This window comes from Pleurodeles waltl, chromosome 6 (assembly GCF_031143425.1).
Source record: "Pleurodeles waltl isolate 20211129_DDA chromosome 6, aPleWal1.hap1.20221129, whole genome shotgun sequence".
NCBI classification, from domain to species: domain Eukaryota; kingdom Metazoa; phylum Chordata; class Amphibia; order Caudata; family Salamandridae; genus Pleurodeles; species Pleurodeles waltl.
In genome coordinates, this window is record NC_090445.1 from 602,262,313 (window position 1) to 602,289,554 (window position 27,242).

Here is a 27,242-nt window from a genome sequence, read left to right on the forward strand (position 1 = left end):
GACTTCTTGGTTGGTAGGTGTGGAGTGTGTGCAGCAGATCAGCAAGGCACCATTAACGGCATGTTAGGTGACACAGCCAGTGGAGCACTTGAAGGTTGGAAGTCATGTTGTCGCTGTGGAAGTTTGGAAGTTGTATGAAGGCCATGATCAATGTTCTCTGGGGGATGTGGCAGTGCACTTACATGTATTCCACTGTCATGATGTAGGAGACACACACCCAATGTGATTGTGACCTCAGTCTTTTGATGTCCGTGACCACCTTCTGCTACCACACTTTGCTGGCAGTGGTTGGGGTAGTTCCTAGTGCTAAGAGCTGCAGGGTAAATTGGTGGTGCGTAGGATGACTGCTAAGAGACAGGAGTCAAAGCATAGGAGTCCCACTCTGAAAAACGTTCTACTTTGAGGATGCTCTGGTTGCCATCAGCAGGTGAAGCTGAAGCAGTTGATGATGTATTGTGGTAGGCAGTGAATAAACAGGGTTCAATACTGGCTGATGTAGTCGTGTAAGTAAAATGGAAGGAAGTGAACAGAGGAAGGAGTTTGTGAGATTTGTTTTGGAGTAACAGCCAACACATTCCCTTGTACTTTAAAGTCGCTCAGCCTATGCAGTGTGCCTAGGTAGTGTACTGTATCGAAGAAGAGGAACGGCACAGAGGAGGGCAAATGATAACATCAATGCGATAGATGGTTGTCCAAGGTGACAACTATGAAAGATTCAGTACTGCAGCAACGAATGAATCCTCTCTGATAGTGGGAATGCATTATTTATCTATTTTTCAACTAACGTCAAAAGTAGTAAATAAGCTGATCTTTTGATGAGTTTGCTCACAAGGGGCCAGTCGAGTATGGGCTGAAGCTTGCTGGGTTGGCACCTAGTTTCATAATGATTGGTTTGATTGATGGTTTGATGTAGGGAGTGTTCAGTAATGAGGGAGTTGTTGGTGGTGGCTCTGGCTGGGTGTGCTCCTGATATAGATAGGAAAGTAACTTTGAAGGTTTGTGAATGGCAAGAATGTGCTGGGGATCAAGCAGTGCCACTGACTCTGAGGAACTCTGGAAAAGCATCTGCAGTGAGCAGGCAGAAGGAGTGAAATGTAGGGGGTAAGCTGTAGCAAGGACACTTAGAGAGGGGGTCACGGTTTAGGTATTCTTTAAGAAATTTGATGTGAAGGTAGCTCTCTAGGGTGAGGTACTATCTGGGAATATAGCCAGACTTTTTGTATTTACTCTCGTAGCCCAGGCTCTCCTGGCCTGTGCCAAAGTTTCCTCCACCCGGATTGGACTTCCTCAGTGCTATGTCCACATTAGATATACAGGTTGTACCTGTGTTCTCGCCAAACTCTGCCCCAGTAGGTCTCATAAGAGGCTCAGTACCTACAATGAAAGAGTTGTACTTCCTCATTCTGTAGTCTCACTTGTTCCATTTTAGAGGATATCTGCTTCAGGAATGAACGTGTTCGATTTTGATGCACCCACTAACCACCACCAGGACCTGCCATCTTTCAGACTACTCTCAGTCTCTCAACTAAAGAAACTGGTTAAGGCAGGTAGACAAGGTGCATTACTGTTAAACCTCAAACTTTGAAGGACACCATAATCTCAACGATTGTCACCTATCCCTCCGACATCAAGGTCACTTGTAATCTATAACTAACAGAACCTGCAAGCTAAACACCTATCTCCAATAGTCTGTTCTTATGAAAATTCTTCAAAGAGCTGCTTCATTTAGATCAGAAAACCAGAAAGAAAACAACCTCTTTTCAAGCCACCTTCTTGTGTTCCTGGAGATTCTTTATATCCGTCTCGATTTCCCTCAGGAATGAGTTGAAGATTACACTGGACCGAAATGTAGTTGCTGCACTACTAATGTTGGGCCTGTCCATCGCCTTTGTTAGTGCCCACCACTCCCTTGTGAACAGACTAAATTAACTTGGAATGAACGGAAATGTCCTTGACTGAATCTCCTCCTACCTCTCAAACACACCTAGCATCATCAGCAAGTAGTACACTTCTGTGATAAGGTTGTTGCAGTGCTGTGCCTGGGCTGCAGGACCCCACCTTTATAATGTTTCGTATATTGTATGTGTTTGAAGAAATAAATCAATGTAAAAAAGTGCAAGCTTTTTTAGGTCAGACCTACTGGCTTTACTAATGCTGGTTTTCCATTATTACCCGCCATGACTTCATTCGCAGCATTTAAATTGACCCTCAAAGCCCGTCTACCTGATCTGAATCACTGTGATCTTTAAATCCTCACGAACCCAAGCTTCCTCATATGCTACAAAAACCTTAAACAAGCAAATATCTTTATTTCACTTTAAAGATACATCTAGCTATTTGTATTATTCCCCACAGAATGTTTACAAGTGTTTCACAAAAAATAATTTGCCCTTTATTGTGCTATTGAATTAAATAAATGGCTTTTCTTATGTGTTCAGACAAATACGTTATGTTGGAAAACCATTTGCCTACAAAAGTAACATCTATTTAATTGACTTCCTCAACATTTTTGCGCAGTCTTCATAATGTAGAAGGACATTTCCTAATCCTGGTAGCAGAGGTCGATAGTTACAACCTGTATACTGCAACAGGGAAGCAACATCACCCACTGTGAGTGGGAATAGGTTCTCAGGAGAGAACAGTGGAAAAATTGTTGTATGTGCAAGGATGTTGAAACCAGTAGTTTCAAATACTATTACTTTTTGTAGGTGTTTTGACAGCACCAAAATACTCCCCTGGTCTCCTTAAGTACACTCAAATACAAATATGTAAGTGTGTGCAGTTAGATAGATAGGTAGGTAGATAGGTAAACGCTGGCAGCAATAGCGACAGTCTAATTATATTTAGTTTCTAGTTTTCGTTGAAAAGGCATTTTTCAGTTTTCTTAATAACTCTGGCTTCATTTGAAAACTGTACACGAAACTTTTTAAAAAAGAAAACCAGCTCATACAATTTGAGTCATCCATGGCAGGCTTCGAGCAGATCCGTCAAGAGTGGTCGAAGAAGAGATGGTGTCTCCAGAAGTGCAATATTCCTTTTTAATTTCCTTTGGGCTGTTAACTTTTTGATATACAAAAACAAAGAGGGAGAAGGAGGTTGTGGGGCTGGGTCTGTCCTCATGATAGCCTATATAACATTACAAGAGAGGCCCAGCTAAAAGAACTACCACAGGATGGATATGAAAAATAATTTTCCTGTCAGAAAAATCCTTATCCACCAGGGTGACCCTTTGGTGGCATTCTTCATCATTGGATTTCTTCCTGTTCCGTTACAGAGCGGGGCATGCTACAACCTACAGGATGCATAGGAACACTGATGCAGTCTCGTCGATGTGAATCTCAGGAGGGATAGGAATGGTGGGTTCTTGGGTGAGTTAAAAATACCTGTCTCCTAGTAATTCCAATGATTTAATAGATCTGTTGGAGGCGGTATGATTACAAATGGGCTGCGGAAGTGGGGGATATAATGTACCTGACTTCCTAGTCTACATGTTTCGGAGCCTTACCCCTAGACTCCTCTTCAGGACCAAGGTGGACTCCCTGGTGCCACTCCTTGTTTGACTACTTCTGATGAAAGCATAAATAATACGTGCTCTGTGATATGGTGCAATTCACCTTACTAATGTGGTGTCATAAGATTATACCTATCGTTTATGGTGTCCGTCATTGATACCTCTGGAAATACAAGAGAGGCATAGTTATCATAGCCCCCCTTTGTAATGGGCCGCTATATATGTTGTTTGTGGGTGTGGTGCCACCTATTTGCAAACAGCATCCCACTCCTGGGAAACGTATCGAAACGAATATCAGGACTGAGAAACTAAAGTACTCTCCCAATCAACAGTACAAGACATACCACATTTAAAACTTTTAAACATGTAAACACTTGAAACACACCAACCAGCACACAGGTGCATGTGTAACCTACTCTGTAGTATTTGGATTCTCATATCATAGCTCCTTCGGGAGGGGGGGTTGTTTGTAGTCACACTCTAAAGATTTGTCAAAGTTTTAGAATCGATTAATCTTTCCGGATCTGTAGCGCCATGTAAGCAATGTTCAAAAGGCACTTACTTTCTCAAAGAGACACTCCCTCTCTGTACCTAATGCTCACCTCTCTGGGGTCTGAAACCTGAATGCTCACATGGGAGCCAAGTTTAAATGTGCAGCAGCTCTTGCATCTCAGCATGCTAAAGCATGCAGCACTAGACTGCTAACTTCCCCAAGATAGCTGCCTCCCGTGGAACGAAGGGGAGTCCATGAGGACCCTAAAAGTAGGTATCTCCTGTGGGTACCTGTAATTGCATGGAGGTCATTGGGGCTTTATGGGCGTACAGAGGCAGAACTGGGGATTCCCATGTCACCTTGATAATTATTTAGGAGTTTCTTTCTTGTGTTTAACAAAGGGTTACTCGTTCCCTTCTTACTGTGATGGTGACGTATATGTGAGTGGCTAATATTTATTGTTGAGGGTTTGCTCTTTGTGACACTACGGAATATAAAGGAATGAGATGGACATAGGACCTTCTACGCTGCCTAGGTGTACCATTCATTTCAGGAGATGTATATCTGACTAACGATTATGTGATGTTAATACTTCATCAGCTAGCTCCAAGGTATGTTCTCATTGAGGCCAAATTGGTGTGTGCATAATTTATAAACCCATCGTTGTTCTTTTTCGAACAGTGTAGACTCACAATTAATCTCTTTATGATGTTCTAGGATAACCCACTGGCAATCCTCCACTGTGTGTGCTTTCTCTTTGAAATGAGTGGACATTTTAGTCGTATCCCGTCCGCATTTCATGTTACTATGGTGTTCGCAGATTCGAGCCTTAACCTTGCGGGTGGGCATCCCCACATAATGTAGGTTGCATGGACAAGCGATCATGTATACTGCTCGCTGAGTGTTACAATTGGAGAAGTCTCTAATGCCCCATGTTGTGCTGTTGTTAAAAGTGACCTGTTTAGTGGCCTTTGTTAGATTGCACACACTACAGTTCCCACATGGATAATGTCCTTTGGGTAGTAGGTAGTTGATACCTTCTGTTTTACTATGAAGATGGCGTGGGGGGTGTGTACAAGCATGTCTGTAAGACTCTTTCCCCGTTTATGTGAAAACATGGGTTTGGGAATATTTAATGAGCCACTATTGAGGATGCGCCAATGTTTGTTGATGGTCTTGCTTACTTGATTGGAGGCTATGTTAAATGTTGTGATGCATATCGGTCTTTCCTCCTTCTCTTTTTAGGGAGGGGTGTCCAGAAGGGCTTCTCAGTTGTTAACGCGAACTCGCTTCATGGCTTGGTTGATTATTCTTGGGGGTATTTCCTAGCCTCCAGTTTAGATGCTAGACTCTGGGCTTGTTTTTTTGTATTCTGATATCTCTGAGCAATTCCTTCTCAATCTGGGAAATTGTCCAAACGGTAGGTCCTCTCTCGTATGGCGGGGGTGAGCACTATCAAACAGGAGTAAACAGTTTTTGGCTATTGGTTTTCCAAGGGTGGTTGTTTTAAGAGTACCATTGGTGGCTATAATGTTTAAATCCAGGAAACCAAATATTCCTTGCTCATTGTGTGAGTGAATTTCAATAACTGGTCCTGTCTGTTTAACCACTCTAAAAATGTCAACACTTGTGTCTCATCCCGTTTCCATATAACCAATATGTCATCAATATATCTTTTCCACAATACTATGTTGTTTCTGTATGGATTGGTGGGGTTTAGGATTCTCTCTTTCTCTAGATGATGGACATAGAGACCGCCAGACTCGGAGCGAAGGTGCTTCCCATGCTGGTCCCGTGTTTCTGAAGGTACACATTTTTCTCAAATTCAAAAAAAAAAAAAGGTTAGTGCCCAGAAACAGCATCCCATAATCACATTCCGTGTTGTTTGTCAGTCCCAATGTAAGTCGAAGATAACTTCCTCAATTATGTGCAACATGTCAGGGTGAGGAAGGCTCGTGTATAGGCTTTCCACATCCAGTCCTATTAGTATCTCATTTGCTGGATCAAAAGGTCTGTCTTTCAAAAGACACAGTACGTCCTTTGAATCATTAAGGTAGGTATCTGTGTTTTTGACTATGGGTCTTAAAAACGCATCTGCAAAATGGAACAGAGGTTCCAAAATAGAATTGATACCTGATATGATGGGTCTACCACGGGGTGATTCAAGGTTTTTATGAATTTTGAGGATAGTGTAGAAATAAGGAGTTAGTAGATTTTGATAAATTAGGTAATCTCCTTCTTTCTGGGAAATCCAGTTGTGCGCTAAAGCTTGCTCCACCATGCTGTGTATCCTCATCTTTAGGAAATCAGTAGGGTCCTCTCTGAGTTTTTCGTAGTTACATGTGTCACCCAATAGTCTTAAACATTCTTTACGATAGTTTTCTAAGGTCTGGATTACGATAGCGCCTCCCTTATCTGCTGGTTTTATTACTTCTTGTTGTTGTTAGCTAATTCCTATAAGGCTTTTTCCTCGTCCTTGGTTGTGTTATGGAACACCTTCAAAGTGTTAGGATTAATCTCACTGATATCCTTCAGAACAGCTTTTTCAAAGGTGAGGTTTTCTATTGGGATAGAAGTGTTGGGAGGTGTGAAGGACGATTTTTTGCGTAGACCTGTGTCCCCCAGTGCTAAATTGTCTGCTGGTGGCTGACCTTTAAAAAGGGACCTTAGCTTGGTCTTCCTAATGAAATAATTTACTTCAATGCTCAATCTGAATTTGTCCAGGGAGGCCATTGGTACAAAACCCGAACCCTTCTCAAGGATGCCTATCTGTGCATCAGTCAATGGTACGTCACTGAGATTTACTACTAGACTAGGTTTACTGTGCGACTGCTTGGGCCTACTTGATTGTCCAGACACAGTGTACTCTTTGCTGTGATGCTGTGTGTCGTCATCCTCCCTAGATGTTGGTCAGATACCCATTGGACCTGGGGTTGTCTCTTTGATTTGCCTCTTCCTAAAAAAGGAGGGTGGTACTGTGGAAATTGATCACCCTGTGGTTCCTAATGTTCAAAATGAAGAGGATACATTTAGGGCGGTGGGGGCCTAATGCATTTGGGGCTGGATACATACAGTAGGTGCCCCACTACTTTTTGATATACATCTGAGCAGAATTACACCAAACTTGTCACAAAGTTGGACCATTATTCAAGGATTGTTATTTTGTTGGTTTGGTGTACTTATCTGGACATGGGGAGGATAACTGCAAAGTCTCCATCTTCAGGCCTCCTTCCAATACTGAAGTAAAGATCTTTGGCTATCAAGGAAGAGCCCCATCCACCTTCTCACCTACCACGACCACGCTCTAAAAGGGTTAAGCATCCTCTTTGTTCCAACCACTCCCAAACACCTCCTATTCTCCCACAGTCTCCACTGCCAGTTACTGAAGACGCAAGTTTAGACCAAGGGAGCCCTTATTATCCTGAGGACACAGGAGAAGAGCCATTTAGGCCACAGGGGTGGGGGAAAACCCTTGGAGACTACATAGGTGGTTCACAGGATGACCCAGACACTAAGCCATACCTTGTGAAACGACCCGCCAGATGATACAACCTCATATCATGCTGTCATACAGCGGGCAGCCTCTCACCACCAGGTAAAAATGGACACTCATGAGGATAAAGAGAGATTTCCTTCCAGAAATCCTGTCCAAAAACAGAAAAGTCTGTCACTTACTTTCCTATGCCGAAGGGTATGTTAAAACCACAACCAACACCTCAAAAGAGCAAGTTAAGGCAAGGGAGTAGCACCCCTCATAGAGAAAAAAATATAAAGTAGCCCTTCACTATCTTCCCTAAATCAGAGTGATTGTACCTGGCCTACTGGAGATGCTGCTCCTCTAGATAAAGATTCTTAAGGAACAGAAGCAGCTGGCAGAAGAGTGGCTTTCAGGCAGGTACTCATTTTTGCATTGCCTATTCAATTTGTCTCCTGTCACAATATGGGAGATTATGGAAGGGCTTCCCAAGCACCTCTCAGAAGAACAGTACAAGAGGAGAAGGCCTTGTTACTGAAGGGAAAATAATCCGAAACGCCACCATTAGGTGTGCCTTAGAAGCAGTCAGGAGTATTAATACTAATATACTACTCAAGGTTTCATCCAGAGTCAAAGGACCATCGTTTAAATTTGATTGGGAACATCTGTTTGGGCCTCAGATCGACCAGATGTTGGAAACAATCAAAAAACATATCAACATCATACATTTGATGGTTGCCTTACAATCCCCTTGGGTAAAACCTCCTTTTCATGACCATTCATAACAAGTGGTAACAAACAAGGGGCTAGCAGGGCAAAAACTTCCACTAGGGTGCCTACAGACGAAAAAGTAGAGGAAAAGTTAGCGTTGTACCTACACAAGGCCTTCTGTTATGTCATGTGCATCGTTAGTGCACTTTCACCCTTGAGGGGCTTTTTGGCAGATGTGTGAGGCTGGCATCGGGTGGGACTTACTCCAATAGCCCAGTTTCCGCTTCTTGCAGATTTCAAGAAAGCAGGAGGAGAAGGCTCTAATGTGGAGTGGGAGGTCATTCCATGATTTAGGAGCAATGAACAAGAATGCCCAGCCCCTTGATCTGATTTTCTGTATACGTGGAACGTGTGGTACTGAAAGTCCGGCTGAGCAAATGTGCCTGACGAGTTGGTGGAGCTCCACACAGCTGTTTAGGTAGGCAGGCTTGCGTAGTGTGTAACGCTATGTAAGTGTGGGTGAGGAGTTGTGTTCTGAATTTTCTGAAGTCTGTAGTCCAGTCTACTGGTGTTAAGGGCTCGGGGGACAGTTTTCCTGGTGTTGTTGGGTAACCACTTGACTATATTTTCAACTCCTAAAGATGTGGCGACTGATTTGACCTGTTGCTGATAATGCTTCTGAGATTTCTGGCTGTGTGAAGGGATGGGAGTGGGTCCAAATTATGTAGACCATCAGGCAGAGGCCAACAGCTAGGCCTCTTTTTTTGAAGATCACTATTTCGGTCCTGTCTATGTTCAGCATGTGGCCAATTTAGTCATGAACGTGTTGAAGTTGATTCTGGTGCTGGGTGATTTATCCATGATGGGCAATATCAGCTGCCTGCCATCTGTGTAGGTGAGTATGATAATGTGTGCACCGATGACATCTGCCAGCGGATATGTGTAGTTGTTGAAGAGGGTTGAGCTGAGCAAAGAACCCCTGCGGTTGTCGTCAAGTGAGTTCCTATGCTTCTGAGGAGTACAGTGGCCTGTTGCCCGTTTGGGTTTTCCTTGTGATATGGTACATAAGACTGGTATCCTGTCTCATGAAGTCATCTGATCAGCATGGGATGGGAGACAGTTTGAAGGCTGCAGAGTGGACGAGTAGTATGTGGGGTGCTGTTTCCCCTCTGTTGAGGACCATCTGGATGTCGACTGTAGCTGCGAGGAGGGCGGTCTCTGTTCTGTGGTTTGGTCTGAACTCTGCTTACTAACAAACAGTGATTCCTCTGGTAACAAGGAGTGACTCAATTTTTCTTCCTCCCCCATCGCACTCTACCTGTTAGAGGAGGAATTACTTGCGTTCTACCACAGTGGGAAAATATTACATCAGACCGGTGGGTCCTCCCTATTGTTCAAAAAGGGTACTGCCTCAAATTCCACCCCCTCAATTTCCCACCTAACCTTCATGTACTGAGTTCCGACCATATGCTTTGTCTGGAGGAACTGGTATAGGCTCTTCTATTAAAGAGCACCATAGAACTCATACCTGCACACCGACAGGGCAAAGGGTCTTCTCCCTTGTCTGAGGCCCATCCTCGAGCTGCAGCCATTGAACATGTTTATTCAATCAAAACAGTTTCAAATGGTCACCTTACAAAATGTTATCCCATTGCTACAGAAAGCAAACTTTTTGCCTGCTTCATATCTCAAGGATCCGTACTTTCACATACTTGTGCATCCAGTGCATCCACTATTTGTACCTTTGTTTTATGGTAAGAGGAAAACAATATAAATTCAAAGTTACCACTTTCAGAGTAAGAACAGCCCCAAGGATATTTACCAAATGTTTGGCAGTCATTGCAGCTCACCTGTGATGACATGCCATCCACGTGCCTCCATATTTGGACAACCGGTGATAAAGGGCAGTAGCAAAAACAATACCTAGCACACAGTCATCAAACAGCGTTGGTACAGAACAAACTTGATTTTATGATGAGTGTGAAAAAGTCATATCTTCAACCCCAGCAAATTAAACTCTTCTTACAGTTTATAGTAAATGCACAAACAGCCAACGCATGTGCAAACCCACAGAGGATGATGGCATTCGAGCAGCTGCTGCCTCTCTTTCTCACACACAATGTTCCATTACTGTTAATAACTGTAATGACACTTTTTGGGTATGATGGCTACCTGCATAGCAACTGTACCACATGCCAGGCTTCAAATGTGCCCTTTACAGAATTGTTTGGCAAAACAGTAGGCACACGTAGAAGGCTATTGGAAGGATCTGTTGATGCAGCATTTTGTCCACTGGTGGAACACCAACAACCTCTTAACCAGCAGGCCCTTTCTAGACCTCCTTCAGCATATGACCATCCCCCCAGACGCCTCTCTAATGGGGGAAGGGGACGCCTTCATCACATGACAATCCAAGGCACTTGGCCTTTACAGTCCTGGGGTTGCATTATCAACTACCTGCTACTAGCCATCAACCTAGCCCATAAAGCCTTTCTCCCAATGTTTCACAACAACATTATACTCATAAAAACCAACAACATGATGGCATGTTTACATTGAGAAGCCAGGACGGACGCAGGCCCCTCAGCTCTAGCAGTTGGAAATTTGGTATTGGACAGTCAATCACACATTCACCTCTTGGCGGAGCATCTTTCAGAAGCAGACAACAATGTTGTGGCCCTGCTTATCAGGACACATCAAAGGTTCAAAAGTGGGAACTTTACCCACCAGTCCTTCACAAGTACTTTCAGTGTTGGAGGACTCCAGCAATAGATCTGTTTGCTACTCCTGAAAATGGAAAATTCCAAAACTTTGTCACCAGGAATCCTCATTCTCAGTCCAAGGGAACTGCAGTATGGATTAAGTGGTCAGTGATATTTGCTTCCACTTTTCCACCTTTTTATTCTGATCAGTATGCAGTCAAGAAGATGCTGCAGGCCTCAATGACTCTAACGTAGGTCCACCAACATGGGCAGGGCAACCATGGTTCTCAATCCTTTTAGAAATATCAGTCAGTCTTTACAAGAAGATTATCGTTTGTGCGCTATATAGTTTTAGCAGTAAAACTGCATTTGTAAATGTAATGGTCCTCTCAACTGAAAATGTGTTGTCTGTAATGGCAGTGCACCACCACACTATGCATACTCCACTCTGCAACACTCGATGCTACCCCCACAACATAACGCTCCACTCTACGACAAGCCTCTTCATTCTCTGCCTCTACACAACCCTCCACTGCACTGTAGACACTCTATGCCACTCTGCAACACTCTACACCACGCCAGTCTCCTACATGCCACTGCCTTTTAGTCCTGCTGAACAGCAGCCACATAGGTGTACAACACGACTAACAATGGCAGAGCCAATAGCTCTTGCATAGGCGCGACCTATTGGCTTTTCCAATGCTTGTTTTCTTTTTTGGTAAACTCCCACCAGCTTCTCTTCACTGCCACCAGGGCAGAGAACATTTGATTCTTTAATCACTTGGCGGTATATAGTAATTGTTTATTACACTCCAGATGGCTACAGTCTTGCTTTTTTTCCTCAGAACCATGCCAAGGAAGGTTTCATTATAACCCTCATTTCATTTCTATGTCAAATAAGCAAATGAATGCTATAATGATTGCTCTTTTACTGTCTGACCTGAATTTCCATGGCAACACACAGGATTATGATGAAGGTTCCCTTGCTATCCACCTTTCACTTCACATTGCAAGGTAGCCTTAACTTTAGACATTCTTACGTTTCCATTTGTATTTAAGACCTGATAGACATGGCTCTTTTAAACTTTGTCAGTGGTTCTGTTAAGTGTGCCAAATACAAACCCTCCATTATAGAGATGAATATGGCAGGCATGGTGTCAGTACATTTTCCTCCTTTCAGTCAGTTAACAACGGCCAGTGAAACCTTTCTATTTCATGTACCAGTCTCGATTTCAGCTCTGCATATGCTGACACTCGGTGTGTGGGACCTGTTTGACCTGGGCTCTGCTGACAGCTCTAGGTGCCCTGCCCTGTTCTACAAATTTGTAGCTTTAGACCCTTGCTAGGGCCTGCAGGGGTGTGTTCCCAGGAGCTATGGGCAGCCAAGCACCAGCCTTTCGTTTTTTGACAGTTTTTAGTGGGAGACTGACACTAACAATGTGCAGTGCAGCCGTGCTAGGAAAGGACTGAATTTTGTGAGAGCACCAATGTCCTAGGAAAACGAATCCAATCCCCTTCCCTATTAAACATTTGTAAAAAAGAATGTGAAGAGTATTCCTAGGAAATATGTGGATTTCATTTGTGTGCTTGATGCCTAGACTTTGGAGAGATGCCAATTTCTGAATTGCAAGAATTGAAAACTCCAATGCTGGCTTTCCTAAGTAATCAAAATGGTATCAGACAATTGAGTTTACTTGCCTTTATACCAGAACAAGGGTTTACAAAAATTATAATTTCTTAGAACTAGAAAAACAATAACATGCTGCATCAAAAGAAGCAGTCCCAAGGACGATATTCCTGCCTTACAACTTAAAATGCATTCCAGTTGTACTTTCATCACCAACGTTTGCAAACATTACTTGTGCATGCCCTTGTTTTAATAAGTTAGTGGATTAAAAGCAGACGTATTAGCTTTGCATAGCTTGTTTTTGATAGTGTTCCAGGTGTGTGGAGCTTCATTAGGCGGTATTTAGTTAATGAAGGAGACCTACAAATTATAATGACTGGCACACTAAATAGATTCCCTGTAAGAAACTAGGTTACTGGTTGAAGGTGGTGAAACCCTACTCAAGCAGCAACCACAATACTTATCAGGGTGAAGTCACGAGCAAATCCCAAATTAACTTGTGCTCAACCATCTGGTGGCTTAGAGCAGTCAGGCTTAACTTAGAGGCAATCTGTAAAGTATTTCAACACAGAACACAGAAACAAAGTGAAAAGCCAACAGTAGAAGAATCTAGTATCAATGTAGAATATTAGAGTAGAATATAATAAGTGATTTGACACCAAAATGACAAAAGTTCAATTAGTAGAACCAGTGATATGCACTTTGTTAGTGAAAATAGCGCCACAACGCACAAACGGCCACTCGTAGCTGTTTGATCAAACGAGACCGGGTGAAAGTCGCAAGTTCAGGCCCACCACGATGGAGGGCGGGTCGGATACAGGGACCAGGTTAATTCCACAGAAAAAGTTACCTTCAGGTCCAGCACAATGAGTTCCGTTCATAGTGGAGGGAGCCGTGAGCAAGAGGGAGTGCCTCATGTATGGCTGTTGTAGTAGCGGGAAGAGCAGGCTGGGCGTCACGGACGCTGCAAGCGATCTTTTCTGGCACTTTGCGTTGGTGATCTCCACGAGCACTCTATGATGTAGTGTGAAGAGTTGGTTCGCTGGAACTTTGTGTTGGTGATGCCCGTGAGCAGCAAGGTTTTGGCACCAGTGGGCCCAAAAACTTCAGGGGATCTCAACTGAGTCCCCACCAAGGCTCCAGCACTGGAGAGGTAGGACATAGGGGTCCGAAACACACTCGAGCAGGGGCCACCAGGGCTCCGGCAGGTCCAGTTGCAGGGCCAGGCAGCAGTTCAGCTGAGCAGTGGGACGAAGCCTCTGGAGCTTTTTATGTCCGTATAGCTCAGAACGTCAGCTGGCTGACCCTTGGAGTTACTTCAGCCTGGGATGAAGGGTTCAGGTCTAATCTTCCTCCTCAGCAAACAGGGCAGCAAAGTAGCAGGAAGGCAGAGTGGCAGTCCTTCTGGCAGCAATGCAGCACAGCAGTCCTTCTTTTTCTATAGTATCTACAGGCGCAGGAATGTACTGAAGAGTTGGTGTGTGAAGTCTAATGTTTACACTTTGTGTCTTCTTTGAAGTGGAAGAAACTTCTAGAGGATTCCCTTTGACGTGCTCAGGCTTCCCGCCTCCCCTGCCTGGCTCCAGACTAACTACAGGAGCTATGCAGTCATTTGTGTAAAGGCAGGACACAGCCTATTCAAGTGTAGGTAAGGCTGTGTCTAGCTCCACCCTCCCATCCTGCCAGTGATGGGCCTTCCAGGAACAATTAAGCTCTAGATTATGTGTGGCTGTCTAAGAGGAATACACAAGGGCCAACTGGCAACTACACCCAGTTATGTCACCCAGAGGCAGGCTGCACGCACTACGTGGCTAACACAGGAAAATGCCAACCTTCTAAGAGTGGCATTTTCAAAATTATAACCAAAAATCAGACTTCACCATTAAAGAGGATTTTTCATCACAATTCCAAAGACATCAAACATGAACTGTGTACCTGTTCCCATATGTAAGTTATAGTGTATTGCCTGTAATAAGGTAACCCCAATGTTATTCTGTGGGAGAAGCAGGCCTTTCAGTAGTGAAAAATGAATGTACGATTTTTTCACTATCAGGACACGTAAAACTTAAAATTACAGTTCTTGCTTTTTAAATACATTGCACCCTGCCCTGTGGGCTGTTTAAGGCCTACCCTGGGGGTGACTTATATGTATTAAAAAGGTAGGTTTGAGCCAGACAAAAAGCGTATTTTGCCAGATTGAAATGGCAGTTAAAACTGCATACACAGAATGAATTGGCTGGCCTGTGACAGGTTTGCAATGCTCCTTAAGTGGGTGGCACAATAAGTCCGGGAGGCCCCCTAGTAGCATTTAATGAACAGGACCTGGGTACATTTAAGTACCACTTTATTAGGGACTTGCAAGTAAATTAAATATGCTCATTGAGGATAAGCCAGTGTTACTATGTTTTTGAGGAGTGAGCACACACACTTTAGCACTGGTTAGCAGTGTTAAATTGCAGTGAGTCCTAAGGCCAATGAAAAGGAGACTGGAAAAATATGGAGGAGTAAGGCAAAAAGTTTGGTGGAAGACCACCCTAAGGCTGACAGGTCTAACATGCACTCCGAGAACCGTAGCCCCCATCTGACCTTTAGGATGCATGGAAACAACAGCATACAAGTGGTTGTCTCCCTTGCATGGTTGAAAAGAGAATGCCCTCTTTTCCCCGCTTGCCATACATGAACTTTCAGAACATTACCACGATATTCCTTACTGAAAACTCTCTCCAATCACGTTTGGTAGACCGTTCAGATGACACACTAGGTTTTGATACACATTCCCTCTTCTGGGTGTTCACCCACCATGCTTACTGTATTCCCTGATTTGATATTTAACATTGTTCTGTCCTTTGTTTCCTGCCTTCCCACCTGCCTGGGATTCGAAGTTCTGTCTCCTCTTCATAAAGCACTTGAGGACGGCCAGTCCAACAGGTAATGGATTAATGAGTCACTTTCACCTCTACAACCCTTTCATACCGTCTGTTGCCTTCCTTTGCTATGCACATACTGTTTTTTGCTTACATTTCTGCGTTAATTTTGCAAAAATTAAATTTGCCCGCAGTGCATCTGAAACAGTCATCTGCAGAGACAACGTATCCCGTAATGCAGCCTGCTATGCCCCCCAGACTCAAACTCCTGCACTCTTTGATATGTTGTTTGATCAACATATTTATCAGAAAGTGTTGCTTATTACTTGCTCACTGTCAGTGATTGTTTTTTACTGCATGGTCTGTAACAAGTAAACTCCCAACAGTATTGTGCAAAATATGTTTCATTAAACCTAAATACATATATTAATCAGCTTCCTCGGGCACCGCTGAGAAACAGCACGCATTAGTACATGAAACGAAGGGCCGGGCAATACCCAGTTTGCATACTATTTACTGTCAAATATGCTCTCACACAAACAGTGGACCCTGATGTCGCAAGGGGCTTGAATTGATTATTTCTCAGTAAACCACTGCATACTGTTGCATGTCAGCACCTAAAGTGACGCGATTTGTGGTGTGATTTCAGTCGGAGAATTTTGATTCATATACAGTTTGCTTATCACCCCTAAAAAATAGCTCCTAAATGTATTTGACTTTGGTAGATTTATATGGGATAGATGGATTTTACTCTATAGTAGTTCTCAGTCCTTTTACTTTTGCATTATTGTTTTGGTTTTACAGTTGCTAATGTAGTGTTCAAAGGGTGGTGTTTACTTTTGTCTTCCCCTTGACTATAGGGTCTGCTGTTTGATTATGGGGATCTGCAGTGTTGTGGTGTAAGGGTGGCAGTTACTGGGCGGTTGAGACAGGGAGAGGATGGACTTTCAAGAGCTGCAATAAACTGGCATCAAACTACACAGCCTCTGACACTTCGTTACAGGGTCCAGCTCGAGAAAGGTGGTTCTTGCCTGTTGACAAGGCACAGCTCTTCAGATGGGAAATCAGTTACAGCCAAAATGAATCATTTTTTTCTTTAAAAACAAAAGTTGCTTGTCTATGTGAGGTATACTTGGAGAAGAAAGACATTTCCTTCCCGAGCCACTTTTCTGGAGAGGAGAAACCAGTTTGTGCCTAAAGTATTGTAGATTGTTAAAGATTGTTAAAGAAATCTAGCTGCACCTTCCATTGTTACAAGTGGCTCAAGTAGCAGAACGCAGATACAGCACAGCACCATAGGCTCTTCACTTGTAATAGCACACAAGGAGCCATCCAGCAACCATTACAACGACTAGGAGGAGGTCAGAAAGCCTTAGTATATCGGGACCACATCTGTAAAAGAAGTTAAAAAGAAACTCAGTGAGTAATAAGACAGAGGCCAAGGCAGCCTTTGTAAGATGCATTGCCAAACTACTTCCCCTGGTGGCTCCAACAGCATGTAGGTATTTTACAGTACTTACCTTCAGTGAACAAGAACTCAGCTAAATATGTCTCATTGCAGCTGTAAGGAAACAGCTTACGACACACATTGTTTAAATTGACACATGCTACTGCAATATGTCTGGATTTTGACCCAAAGTTCAAGCTCTGTTTAATAACATGATAGTTGAAGGCACTCATCAGTTCGATATTAATTGCTTTCTTGTAGGGATGACCTGATCCTAAGATGGACATCCCGAAGTCTCACAAGATCTCTGCTTTTTTCGGAGATCCTATGTGTTTGGATAAGGGAGGGTTGATGCTACAGTACACATAAAATAGGTACTCATAAAGCCAAGACCTTTGAAGTGCAAAACATAGAATATTTGTAGCAAGGGGAAACCACCATTGAGACCGGTGTTGGATTAAAGACGATCTGTGATATAACATTAGCATTAAACTTGCAGAACAAATCAAATTAGTTCATGGCAACAAGGCCCCACATCTAAGATCTTCCTTCTAAGAAAAAGGTAGCAGCATCAACTGTAGAGTTTCCTCAAATGTCCTAGAAGTCGCCCCAGTCAGTGGGGTTAATGGCAAAGGATTAAGATTATTCATTCACATTCGAAAAATGTAACTTCCGATATCTGGGTGTTGCAAACTATAAAATATGGCTGCTGCATACAGTTTTTACAGCAATCAAAGAATCGCAAACCCAAACATACGACCTTCAAACACGACTAATTATCTAGAGAAAGGCTCAAGCTCTTCGAAATGAAATGCCTCAACCAGTGGCCAGGGAGTACATTCTGTTAGCTTTGTAATCTCAGAACAGAACAGGACATTAAGACTACTACTTGATCTCCATTCTTTCAATGGATACGTATGCATGAACAACTTAAAAATGACAAAATTAAAAGATGTCATACAGCTGCTAGAAGAGACGTATATCTACAGACTCAAAGACTTAACAGGTGCACACTTCCATCCATCTCTGCTCCCAAAACACATGAAATGCCTGCACATTGTGATAACTGCAAAACTTTTTTCATTCCTTGTTGTGTAGCTGTAGATACAGTGACAGCATAATTGTCTTCAACAAAGGAGAGATTTCTGTCTTTTAGAAAATAACTTGCCTCCTCAGCAGACATCTTGTGTCCCCGAGAGTGACAGTATTAAAGATAAATCAAAGTAGCCTAGACCAGATTTTGACATTTCTTTCCTAGACACTCTGTACCTCCAAATCCCTAGCCCAAAGTGTGAGCTCTCTAGCTATGAGAGGGGGCATGCCAGGGATTCTCTTACTTGACAGTGGTCTTCAGATCGCCAAAGTGGGAATAGTAAGATTTCCTTCCTCTTGCACTTGTTCCAGGTCCTGAGCTTGAAGAAGGGTGGTGATGGATGATGCTGTGGGAATATGTGCTGCAACAACAACAAAGTGATGAATGGAATGCTTGAAATAATCTTTGCCATTGACAATCTCAAGGGATACCTTTCAATGTATCTTTTTCGCCCATTATACCTCTCAAGACAAAGGCCTGCCTTATAGAAATAGCTGCCCACCCTACTCCTCGTGGGAATAGTCTGTCCCGAACTTCCAGGCCAGGTCCCCTTCAGATAGAAACACAAGCAACCCTTGAGTTGTTTTGTCCTGATTGAGTCTCATCAGTGAGGTACATCGTGACTCCTAGGGCACAGTGAGCACATACTGTATACCACACATACTGCACACAGGTGGCCTTCAGGCCAAAAGTGGTTTTGGGTTACTTATGTTCTGGTTCAGAGAGGACCTAGCTTGGTAGTTTGGACTCAACTGTTCCCACTGGATCGGGACCAATGCTAATTTGCATACGGCTGGGTTTACTATGAAGTGGCATGTTGGACAAAAAAAACAACAGCCTGGGATGAACCTGACTAATTACCAACGGTGTAGTTTAATTCAAGGATTCCATCTGTCTCTTTTTTGCATTAATTCATTTGTCATCATAGGAACTAGCTCTGGAATTTAGACCAAAGAAAGGTCCATGCACTTCTGATTCAAATATCCTGGGTAGAAATAAGGTTGTAAACACTGGAACCAGTATTACAGTTATAATCACTTGCTTTCTTTAAAAATCATATATGCACAGTGGAATGAAGCCATCAGCAAAAGTCTTTCACCCCTTTTTGCCTCACAGAGCTCTAAATGCAATCCCCGTCCTTGAGGGGACAATAAATTGGCTTTTGACGCACCATGAATATTCTCACAGCAGGTATACAGTGTGAGCACTAAATGGCCAGCCTCGCAACATTTTTCAGGAATCCATCTTGCCTTTCATTGGGCATTGTACAGTAACATTTACACGTCTGAGATGTTTTGGAACTGATTGGGCCTTTCAAGGTCAGGATGACCTTAACCAATTCTAGGCATTCAACTCAGCTGCCCTTCACTCCCACACTCACAGTCGTGGAAGTCACTGAAGCTCCTCAAATCCTGTGTGGACACTTCAAGTGTGCCAACAATTCAGAAAAGATTATAGGATAATCCAAAATTGCAAATGGCCAGCTAACTTGTACTGAAGGGTAAAATAGGTGGGAAACAAAAAGCAAAAATAACCATTCTTAGCATCTTTGCTGGAACTGACCCAAATGTGTTACAGATCTGTAAGGGATTGAGATTCTGTAGTCTTCTGGATGGTGATCACCAGTATTGTTAATACCTCAATGTAACAAGGACTGTGTTGAATATAAAGGTCACCTCTAATTTACTCACATTATGCGTACCAGCTAATTCTACTCACTCCTCAGGGAAATAACCTGTCAACTTTCAATACAGTGCACAAATTCCAGAATATCGGACAATCCTAAAAGAAAGCTGAAAAACGGCCTTTAACAGAATCCCTGGAAAAATATTATAAGGCTTTTTTTTCTTAGGATATTCACATGGCACATAGTTTCCCAGTTCCTTTCCTTCCCCAACTCCACAAACATCCTTACAGGAAACACAGTCACACTCTCAGCCCATTGTTAAACTCGGACAATTCTCAAACATTTTTAACTTGTGGATTGGTTGCAATGCATTTGATCTTTGTTAGTATATATTTATCTAGATAATCGTGCGATTACCACCATCCTTTGCTCTAACCATATTCTATTGTTTGTTGGTACCTGAGTATGCCCGAGACAGAGTACCAATTCTGTATCCAAGACACCTGTTAGACCAATCAACAAGGTCAGTCACTTTGATTTTGACCTTCACTGTAACAAGGCCTACCATTAACACATTTCCAACACCTGGACAACTGCTAAACATGCGTTGCACCAACATCTCTACCACACATAACTTGTCCACCCCTTTCTAGCACTGGACCTACAAATTGGCTACAACAGCAGCAATAAATGGTTTAATGGCAACTTTGCAAAATTCAAAAAAAGTATTGGATCTAATCATGAACACAGATGGAGAAGAACTTACTCTGAGTCTGACAAGGCAAATTCTGCAGGATAGGCTACCAAAAAGCTGTAAAGCATGCACACTCACACTTATGACTGGAGCTCCAAATTCTATCTGTTGGATTTTTCAAAGTTTCAAAACATTCAAAGAAACTCCAATCTAGCAAGACTGAAAGGCAAATCTGTTGCTGTCCACCATTTCGGTGATCTGTAATTTTCAATGTATCTATCTCCAACATATCTGATGCCATCAGCAAAGACTCTCAAAATGTCTACTTTTCCTCCCCTGAATCCACTCACCAAGTTGAGCACTTTCAAACTGAACCGAAGTTTTGGACATGGCGAAACAAATTAAGGCCTATTTGTTCTCTGCACACTACCTCAATAAATCTTTCCTTTCAAGCCTCCGATGTTACTTGCTTGATCAATGTTCCTTTATCACTTGAATTGGTACCTACACAATGAAGATGGGGTAATCACTCCCCTCTTGAAGAAGCTTTGTGCAGACCCAGTTGGCTTAGCTAGCATACTGAGTTTCATTAAATCCATTATTCCTAAGTAAAACACTGGAATGGCACAATGCAATGCAATTCCAAGAATATTTGAAAAGTACTAACCTTCTTCATGACTGGCAATCAATAATACATTTTTAGCAATAAAACTTCAGAGTCGGTCATGGCACAGAACCTGTGTTGACAAACGTAGAGAGGACTTACTATTGGCTTAGGTAACAATCATCCTTGGCCTCCATTCTCCTTGATCTCTTTACAGCATACGAAACAGTGGATAGACAGAACTGTGGACTGGATTGGCTCTTTCCTATCAAACAGTAGACAAAAAATAAGAATAGGGAAGCTTGATTGTAAAAAGCATGTTTGGGTACTCCAGGTTAATTAATCTCCCTGTTCCTATTAAATGTATATATGTACTACCTCACCCAGGGCATCAGGCTTCACCATCTCCATTTTCAGATGTACGCAGATGGCAAACAGATTCTTCCCTGACTGAAGAAGGATTTTGGCGATCAGTGAATTGATATTAAATACTTTGAAGACATTTCAATAGTTGAAGGAAAACGTCCTCTCTGAATGGCTTTAAAACACATGTTCTTATGTTTGGGAGTGACTCTTACACCAACTTGTTTCTACTCTTGACACAACATTCTGCAATGAAACAAGTCCCGTTTCTGACTCTGAAAGCAAAACATTTAGGCATCTTGTTTGATATGGATTTTATGGTCTTCCACTGGTCAATCATTTTATTTGACTTACTAGAGTCTTAATCTATCTTATAAAGGCTGATTTACTGCAACGTATCAAAGCAGTTGTTTTAAAAACATAAATACAAAATATGCTTAAAACATCTGAATCAGGCAATCAAGATTGTACCGAAATTCTAAAAAAACAACATTTCACAACTGCTCTTATGTCCCTTCTACTAGCTTCCAGTAAAATAAAGAATCAAGTTCAGTGTAGTATGCACACTGCTTTCCATAGGAAAGATTATCTCTGCCTGTAAAATCTAGCTTCACTGTAAGGATCTATGATGTTTCTGATATCCAAGTATGCAACCCATCGCAAATAAACACAGTCTGATCAAACACAGTTAGGTCCCTGAAGTCTTAGAGCCTTTCCTCTCAAACAACTTATCAACCTTAGGTTCAGAAAATACTAAAATGCATATCTCTTTAAAAATATGTTTAGCACACCAGTGACAGATTGGAAACCACTACACAACCTTATGGGAACTGGGCTTGCCTCACCATCAAGTCCTTGAAAGACCAGATATCTCTGATATTGCTGCCATGAAGACTGACTGAACTCTCATTCTTCTGGAGCTCCTGGAATGGTCTAAGTCCTAGACTGTTGGAAATGGCCCTTCCTGCAGAGTTATCCCCAGACTTTTTTTGCCTTTCTCCTCCTGTTTTTCTGACCATCTTTTTGTTGGCCCTAGTACTCTGAGCACTTTACCACGCCCTCAAATGGATCGCCTCATTCCTCACCAGCAGAACCCAGAGCATCCGCCTCCCTCCTTTCACCTCTGCACCCAAGACCTCCACCTGCACCGCACCCTAAGCATCTTCCCCTAGCCACACCCACTTTAACCTCAACATGACCCCTCCTGGAAGACCTCATTGCTTCAACATAGTTTCATATGGAGATGATACTCAACTGATCCTCTTGCTCTCCGAGGACCTCAGAAAATGCAAGAACCAACTTCTGCAATGCCATGACCAAGGTAGCAACATGGATGAAACAAAGCTGCCTCAAACTGAACACCGACAAAACAGAAGTTCTGATCGTCGGTAAAAAACACCTCCACATGGGTCTATAGCTGGGGGCTAGTTGAACTCGTTCCTAATCCTACCCCATCAGACCACGTGCAAAACCTCAGCATGATCCTTGATGGTCAACTCGCCATGAACCGACAAGTTAACCCAGTAGTCTCATCCTGCTTCCCCATCCTCAGACTGCTCTGCAGAATTTTCAAATGGATCCCTACTGACACCAAGAAAAGTGTCACATGCACACTGATCACCAGCCGCCTAGACTATAGACTACAGCAACGATCTCTACACCAGAATCTCCACCCAGGTACTCAAAAGACTCCAAACACTACAGAACAGCGCAGCCAGACTATTACTAAACCTCCCCAAACGCTCCAGCATCACCACACACCTCAAAAACCTCCACTGGCTCCCGATCCAGAAAATATATCAGTTAAAGATACTCAGACTTGCATACAAAGCCCTTCACAATCTAGAACTGTACTACATCAACCACCGTCTCGGATGCCATCTTCCCTCAAGACACCTGTGTTCCTCCACTCTCAACCATGCTATCCCATTCCGCCCGTATCCGCAGTGGGTCCACTCCTTTTCCTACATCGTAGCCAAGTTCTGGAACACACTGACCCTCCAACTCCGAACATCTCCCTCCTTGGCGGATTTCAGAAGCAAACTGAAGACATGGCTCTTCGACAGATAAATGGCTTCAGCAGTGCCCAGATAGTGTTGTGCTTTACACATAACATGATTGATTGAGCACAGTGCTAAAGTGCATGTGCTTCTCCCCCAAAACATGGTAAAATAGGTGTTTCCACAATTGGCACATTTAGTTTACCTATAAGTCCCTAGTAACGTAGTGTACTATATACCCAGGGCAATAAATTAAATGCTTCCAGTGGGCCTGCAGCACTGATTGTGCCACCCACTTACGCAGCGCTGTAAACATGTCTCAGGCTTGCCACTGCATAGCCCTTGTGTGCAGTCTAACTGCCACCCTGACTTGGCATTTACAACCTCTTCCCAACCCCAGAACTCCCCTTTTCTTACATATAGGTCAACCTTAAAGTAGACCTTAGGTAGCCCATAGGGCAGGGTGCCTTGAGAGGAAATGGCAGGGCATATAGTTGTAAGTTTTCATATCCTGGTAATGAAACACTTCCCATAGTTGTTTTTCATTACTACGAGCCCTGCCCCTCTCATAGGCCAGCATTGCGAATTTCTTATAATACTTTCAAGCTGTAATTCTTGGTCTGAGAGGGGTAGCTGCATCCATTAGAATGGTAATAATAAATCCTCTTTATTGGTAAAGTCGGATTTGTTATTACAATTTAGAAATGCCACTTTTAGAAAGTAGGCATTTCTCTGCACTCACTGCCCTGTGTGCCCACAGCCTATCTCCAGTACACGTCTGGCTTGGCCTAGGTGCCAGCTACAATTGTGCATTCCCGTCAGACAACTACAACACAGGATACTCAGCTGCATCTGCATGCTTCTGCATACTGATGGGTCTTCCTGAGGAGGAGGCTGGGAAAGGCTCACACTTACATCTCAAAGGGTAGTGCCTAGAGTCCCCACAAAGGGGCTGATTACCTCCCACTGATAGTCTAGAGCCGAGGCTGACCTGAAAGGGGACCTGTGCGCTTCACAAGAACTCTCTGTAGTCACCCCGGTAGCAAAGGCACTTTCTAGTATGAGTACTTGATCCCTGATTTCTGGACTCAAGAAAACGCTGCTTGAGCAAAGGCTACTGTATTCCAGGATTGCCACTCTGCCAGGATTAACTGCTGTCAGGAACAGCTGCCCTGCTGTCGTGTGCCACCCTGCTGATCTCTGCCCGGTAGCCTCATCCTCCAAACCCAGAGTGATTCCGAGTGGCTTCTGCTTTTCTCTGCTGCTCGCTACTTTCAACTTCAACCAGAGCAGCTCTTGCAAAATTTGCTGCTCACATCTGTAACCTGCCCAGAGCAGCCCTGCTTTCCTTTGCTGCTCGTTTCCAACTTCAACACAAGCAGCTCTTGCTAAACTTTTCAGCTCCCATCTATCACCTGCCCAGAGTGGCCTTGCTTACTTTTGCTTCTCGCTTTCAATTTCAACTGAGAGGCTTTTTTCCAAAATGTACTGCTCACATGTGTGGCCTGCCCGGAGCAGCCCTGCTTTCCTGGGCTGCTTGCAACTTTCAGTTTCAACCCAAGTGACTTTTGTCAAAATTCGCCTCTTGCTACTTTCAAACTCAACCTGAGCGACTTTGGTGTTCGCATATGTGAACTGCCCGGAGTGGCCCTGCTTTCCTTTGCTGCTCGCTACTCTCAGACAACCCGGGCAGTTCTGGCTAGCTTAGCTGTACACTGCTTCCTGAGAGGAGCGCAAGTAGGGCAGAACTGGATTCCATCAGGACATCGCACACCTATGCCGAGGAGTCCCCGGCACCACCCCAATTTTGATCTCTAATTTTGCTTGTCAACCTTGCTTTGTCTTTGAGTCTGCAAAGCCAATACTTTGCTATTTGTGTATTGAATCTGTATCGTACTGAACTTAATATTAACCAGATAAACAAGTTTTATTTTTCTACATCTGTGTGAAGTCTTTTTCTGTGGTGTATCTCCTGAGTTTATTGTGTGTGTTTTGCACAAATACTTTACACATTACCATCTAAGCTAGGCGTGCCTACTCTGTGCCATGCTACCAAGCTGCGCACATGCTAATTTAGGTTGTGATATTGAGTTGCCCTGAGTAGGATTGTGGTTCCAACTTGGACAGGGTGCATACCTCTATCAACTAGAGACCCAGTTTCTAACATAGACTGAATCCATCACATGGTGGTCTGATGTTGGAACAAAGCAACATGTTTTAGTGTTATACAAAAACTCTTGAAATAAATAACATTTTGGACATTACTGCATCCTGTATTCACTTAATACCACATGTGAGGCTACACTTGAGACCATTAGTAGAATTGCTGAACTGACAGGGATATTGGGGGGATAAAGTGGTTATAACAAAGTACAGAATTGCCCAATATACTGGACTATCAAACATTTCCACAGAGGCAGATCATCCTCATACTTGAGTCCCACAGTGACCATAAACACTAAATCTACCCTAACAGGTTGGACTGTGTGTATGTAGAGCTTAGCACCCAAGGGACAATTTTAGTTTATGAATAATGGAGATGTTGATCTTTGGGGGTCTCTTAAGTGCAATAGCTACTGGTTTAAGTTCTCTAGGACACCTCTCTCCCCCTCATATTATTGCACCTCAGCTACCACTCACACATGCACCAGTAATTTAAAACTGCAGCCAATCATACAACACGTTTATAAAAACAGTGCTGATATGAGCCAGACAGATGTTTTTCTCACATTTGATGACCATGTCACATAAACCTATTAAAGCTTAGGCATATTGCTGGGTATCTTATTTTTTTAATTTAAAATATGAAAAATTAAGTTTTGTATCCATTCAGATGTACCTAGCTGTAAAGATGTTATACATAAAAAACAAGACTGGTCCTTTGCTAAATTGAAATACTGGTTTATATGGCCTAGCTTTCCTAGAGGTTGTCAATACCTACGTGGGATCCAAAACCACCCCTCACTACACTGATTCAAATACAATTAAGCATTCCGTACGTAAACGCATGTTGAAACATTTAACACCTAAGGTGGCATTTATAATTATATCATTGCAGTCTGTAAGAAATCCTGGCTTGAAAAATTCAAGAGCAAGTTCGTAACGAATAATTTGATTTGAGAATGCAACTTAAGTTTGTCAATAAAGTTTCCATGTAAAACAAATTATAGAGTTCACAACATTTTTATCTAATCCATATAAAGATCTCATCAAACACTAGGCGTCAGAATGCATTTAATCTTAATCTTTTACATACAGGACAAGGGTTTTGGAATAGTAAATCATATTTGTGTCATTTCAACACAAGGACAATTTTATTTAAAAAATATGTATTTGTTTATGCTACTATCTTACTCAATAGGACCTTTGAAACCAAGAGCACCTCTAACTTTTTGGAAAGCCGAAAGCTTAGTTTTCATTGGCAACCTGCCACTGTAAAAGGTAGACATTGATGTGACATGGCTCTCAGTGCACGTTGTTCTGTGGACAGTCAAGCAAAACAATAAGCAGTGGTGAGGACGGCAAAAAAAAGAAATAAATTTTAGTCTTGCTCAACATTCATAACCACTTCCAGAGAAGAGAAATACTAATTGCCAACCAAAGTATAACAATTATTCTTAGCTGTTTTGTGCTGCAAAAGAAAAAATGTTCCTTACATGTAATAGCTTTGCAGCATTAAGCAATTCTTCATTCATATGCAGCCTCCACACCTTCTCAGTGAAACCGAGGAGCCGTGGAGCAGCAAACAAAATAGTTACTACAGCAGTCATTACAACAGACTTTATTAAACATTCAGAGGATGGTGATAAAGGTGTAAAGCATTGTGTGATTTGGTATGATATAAACAAAAATTGAGCTAGATGGTGGGATAATAGTTAACACCATATCAATCTATGCTAGTTGCAAACCTACTGAAGCAGAGATCTGGCTCAAGACCAGGGTTCAAGTCCCGCTTCGGCAGGTCTTGGGCTCAATTCCCTTGGACCAGATAATTCTCGCCTCGGTGCCTAATCTAATTAATGAGTCCCACT

General features: G+C 42.8%; 1 protein-coding gene across 2 annotated transcripts in view; it reads left to right on the forward strand.

The window, feature by feature from the left end:
• Nucleotides 1-27,242, forward strand: part of BAK1 (BCL2 antagonist/killer 1) — a 168,109-nt gene that overhangs the window by 105,768 nt on the left and 35,099 nt on the right. The window lies entirely within an intron of this gene.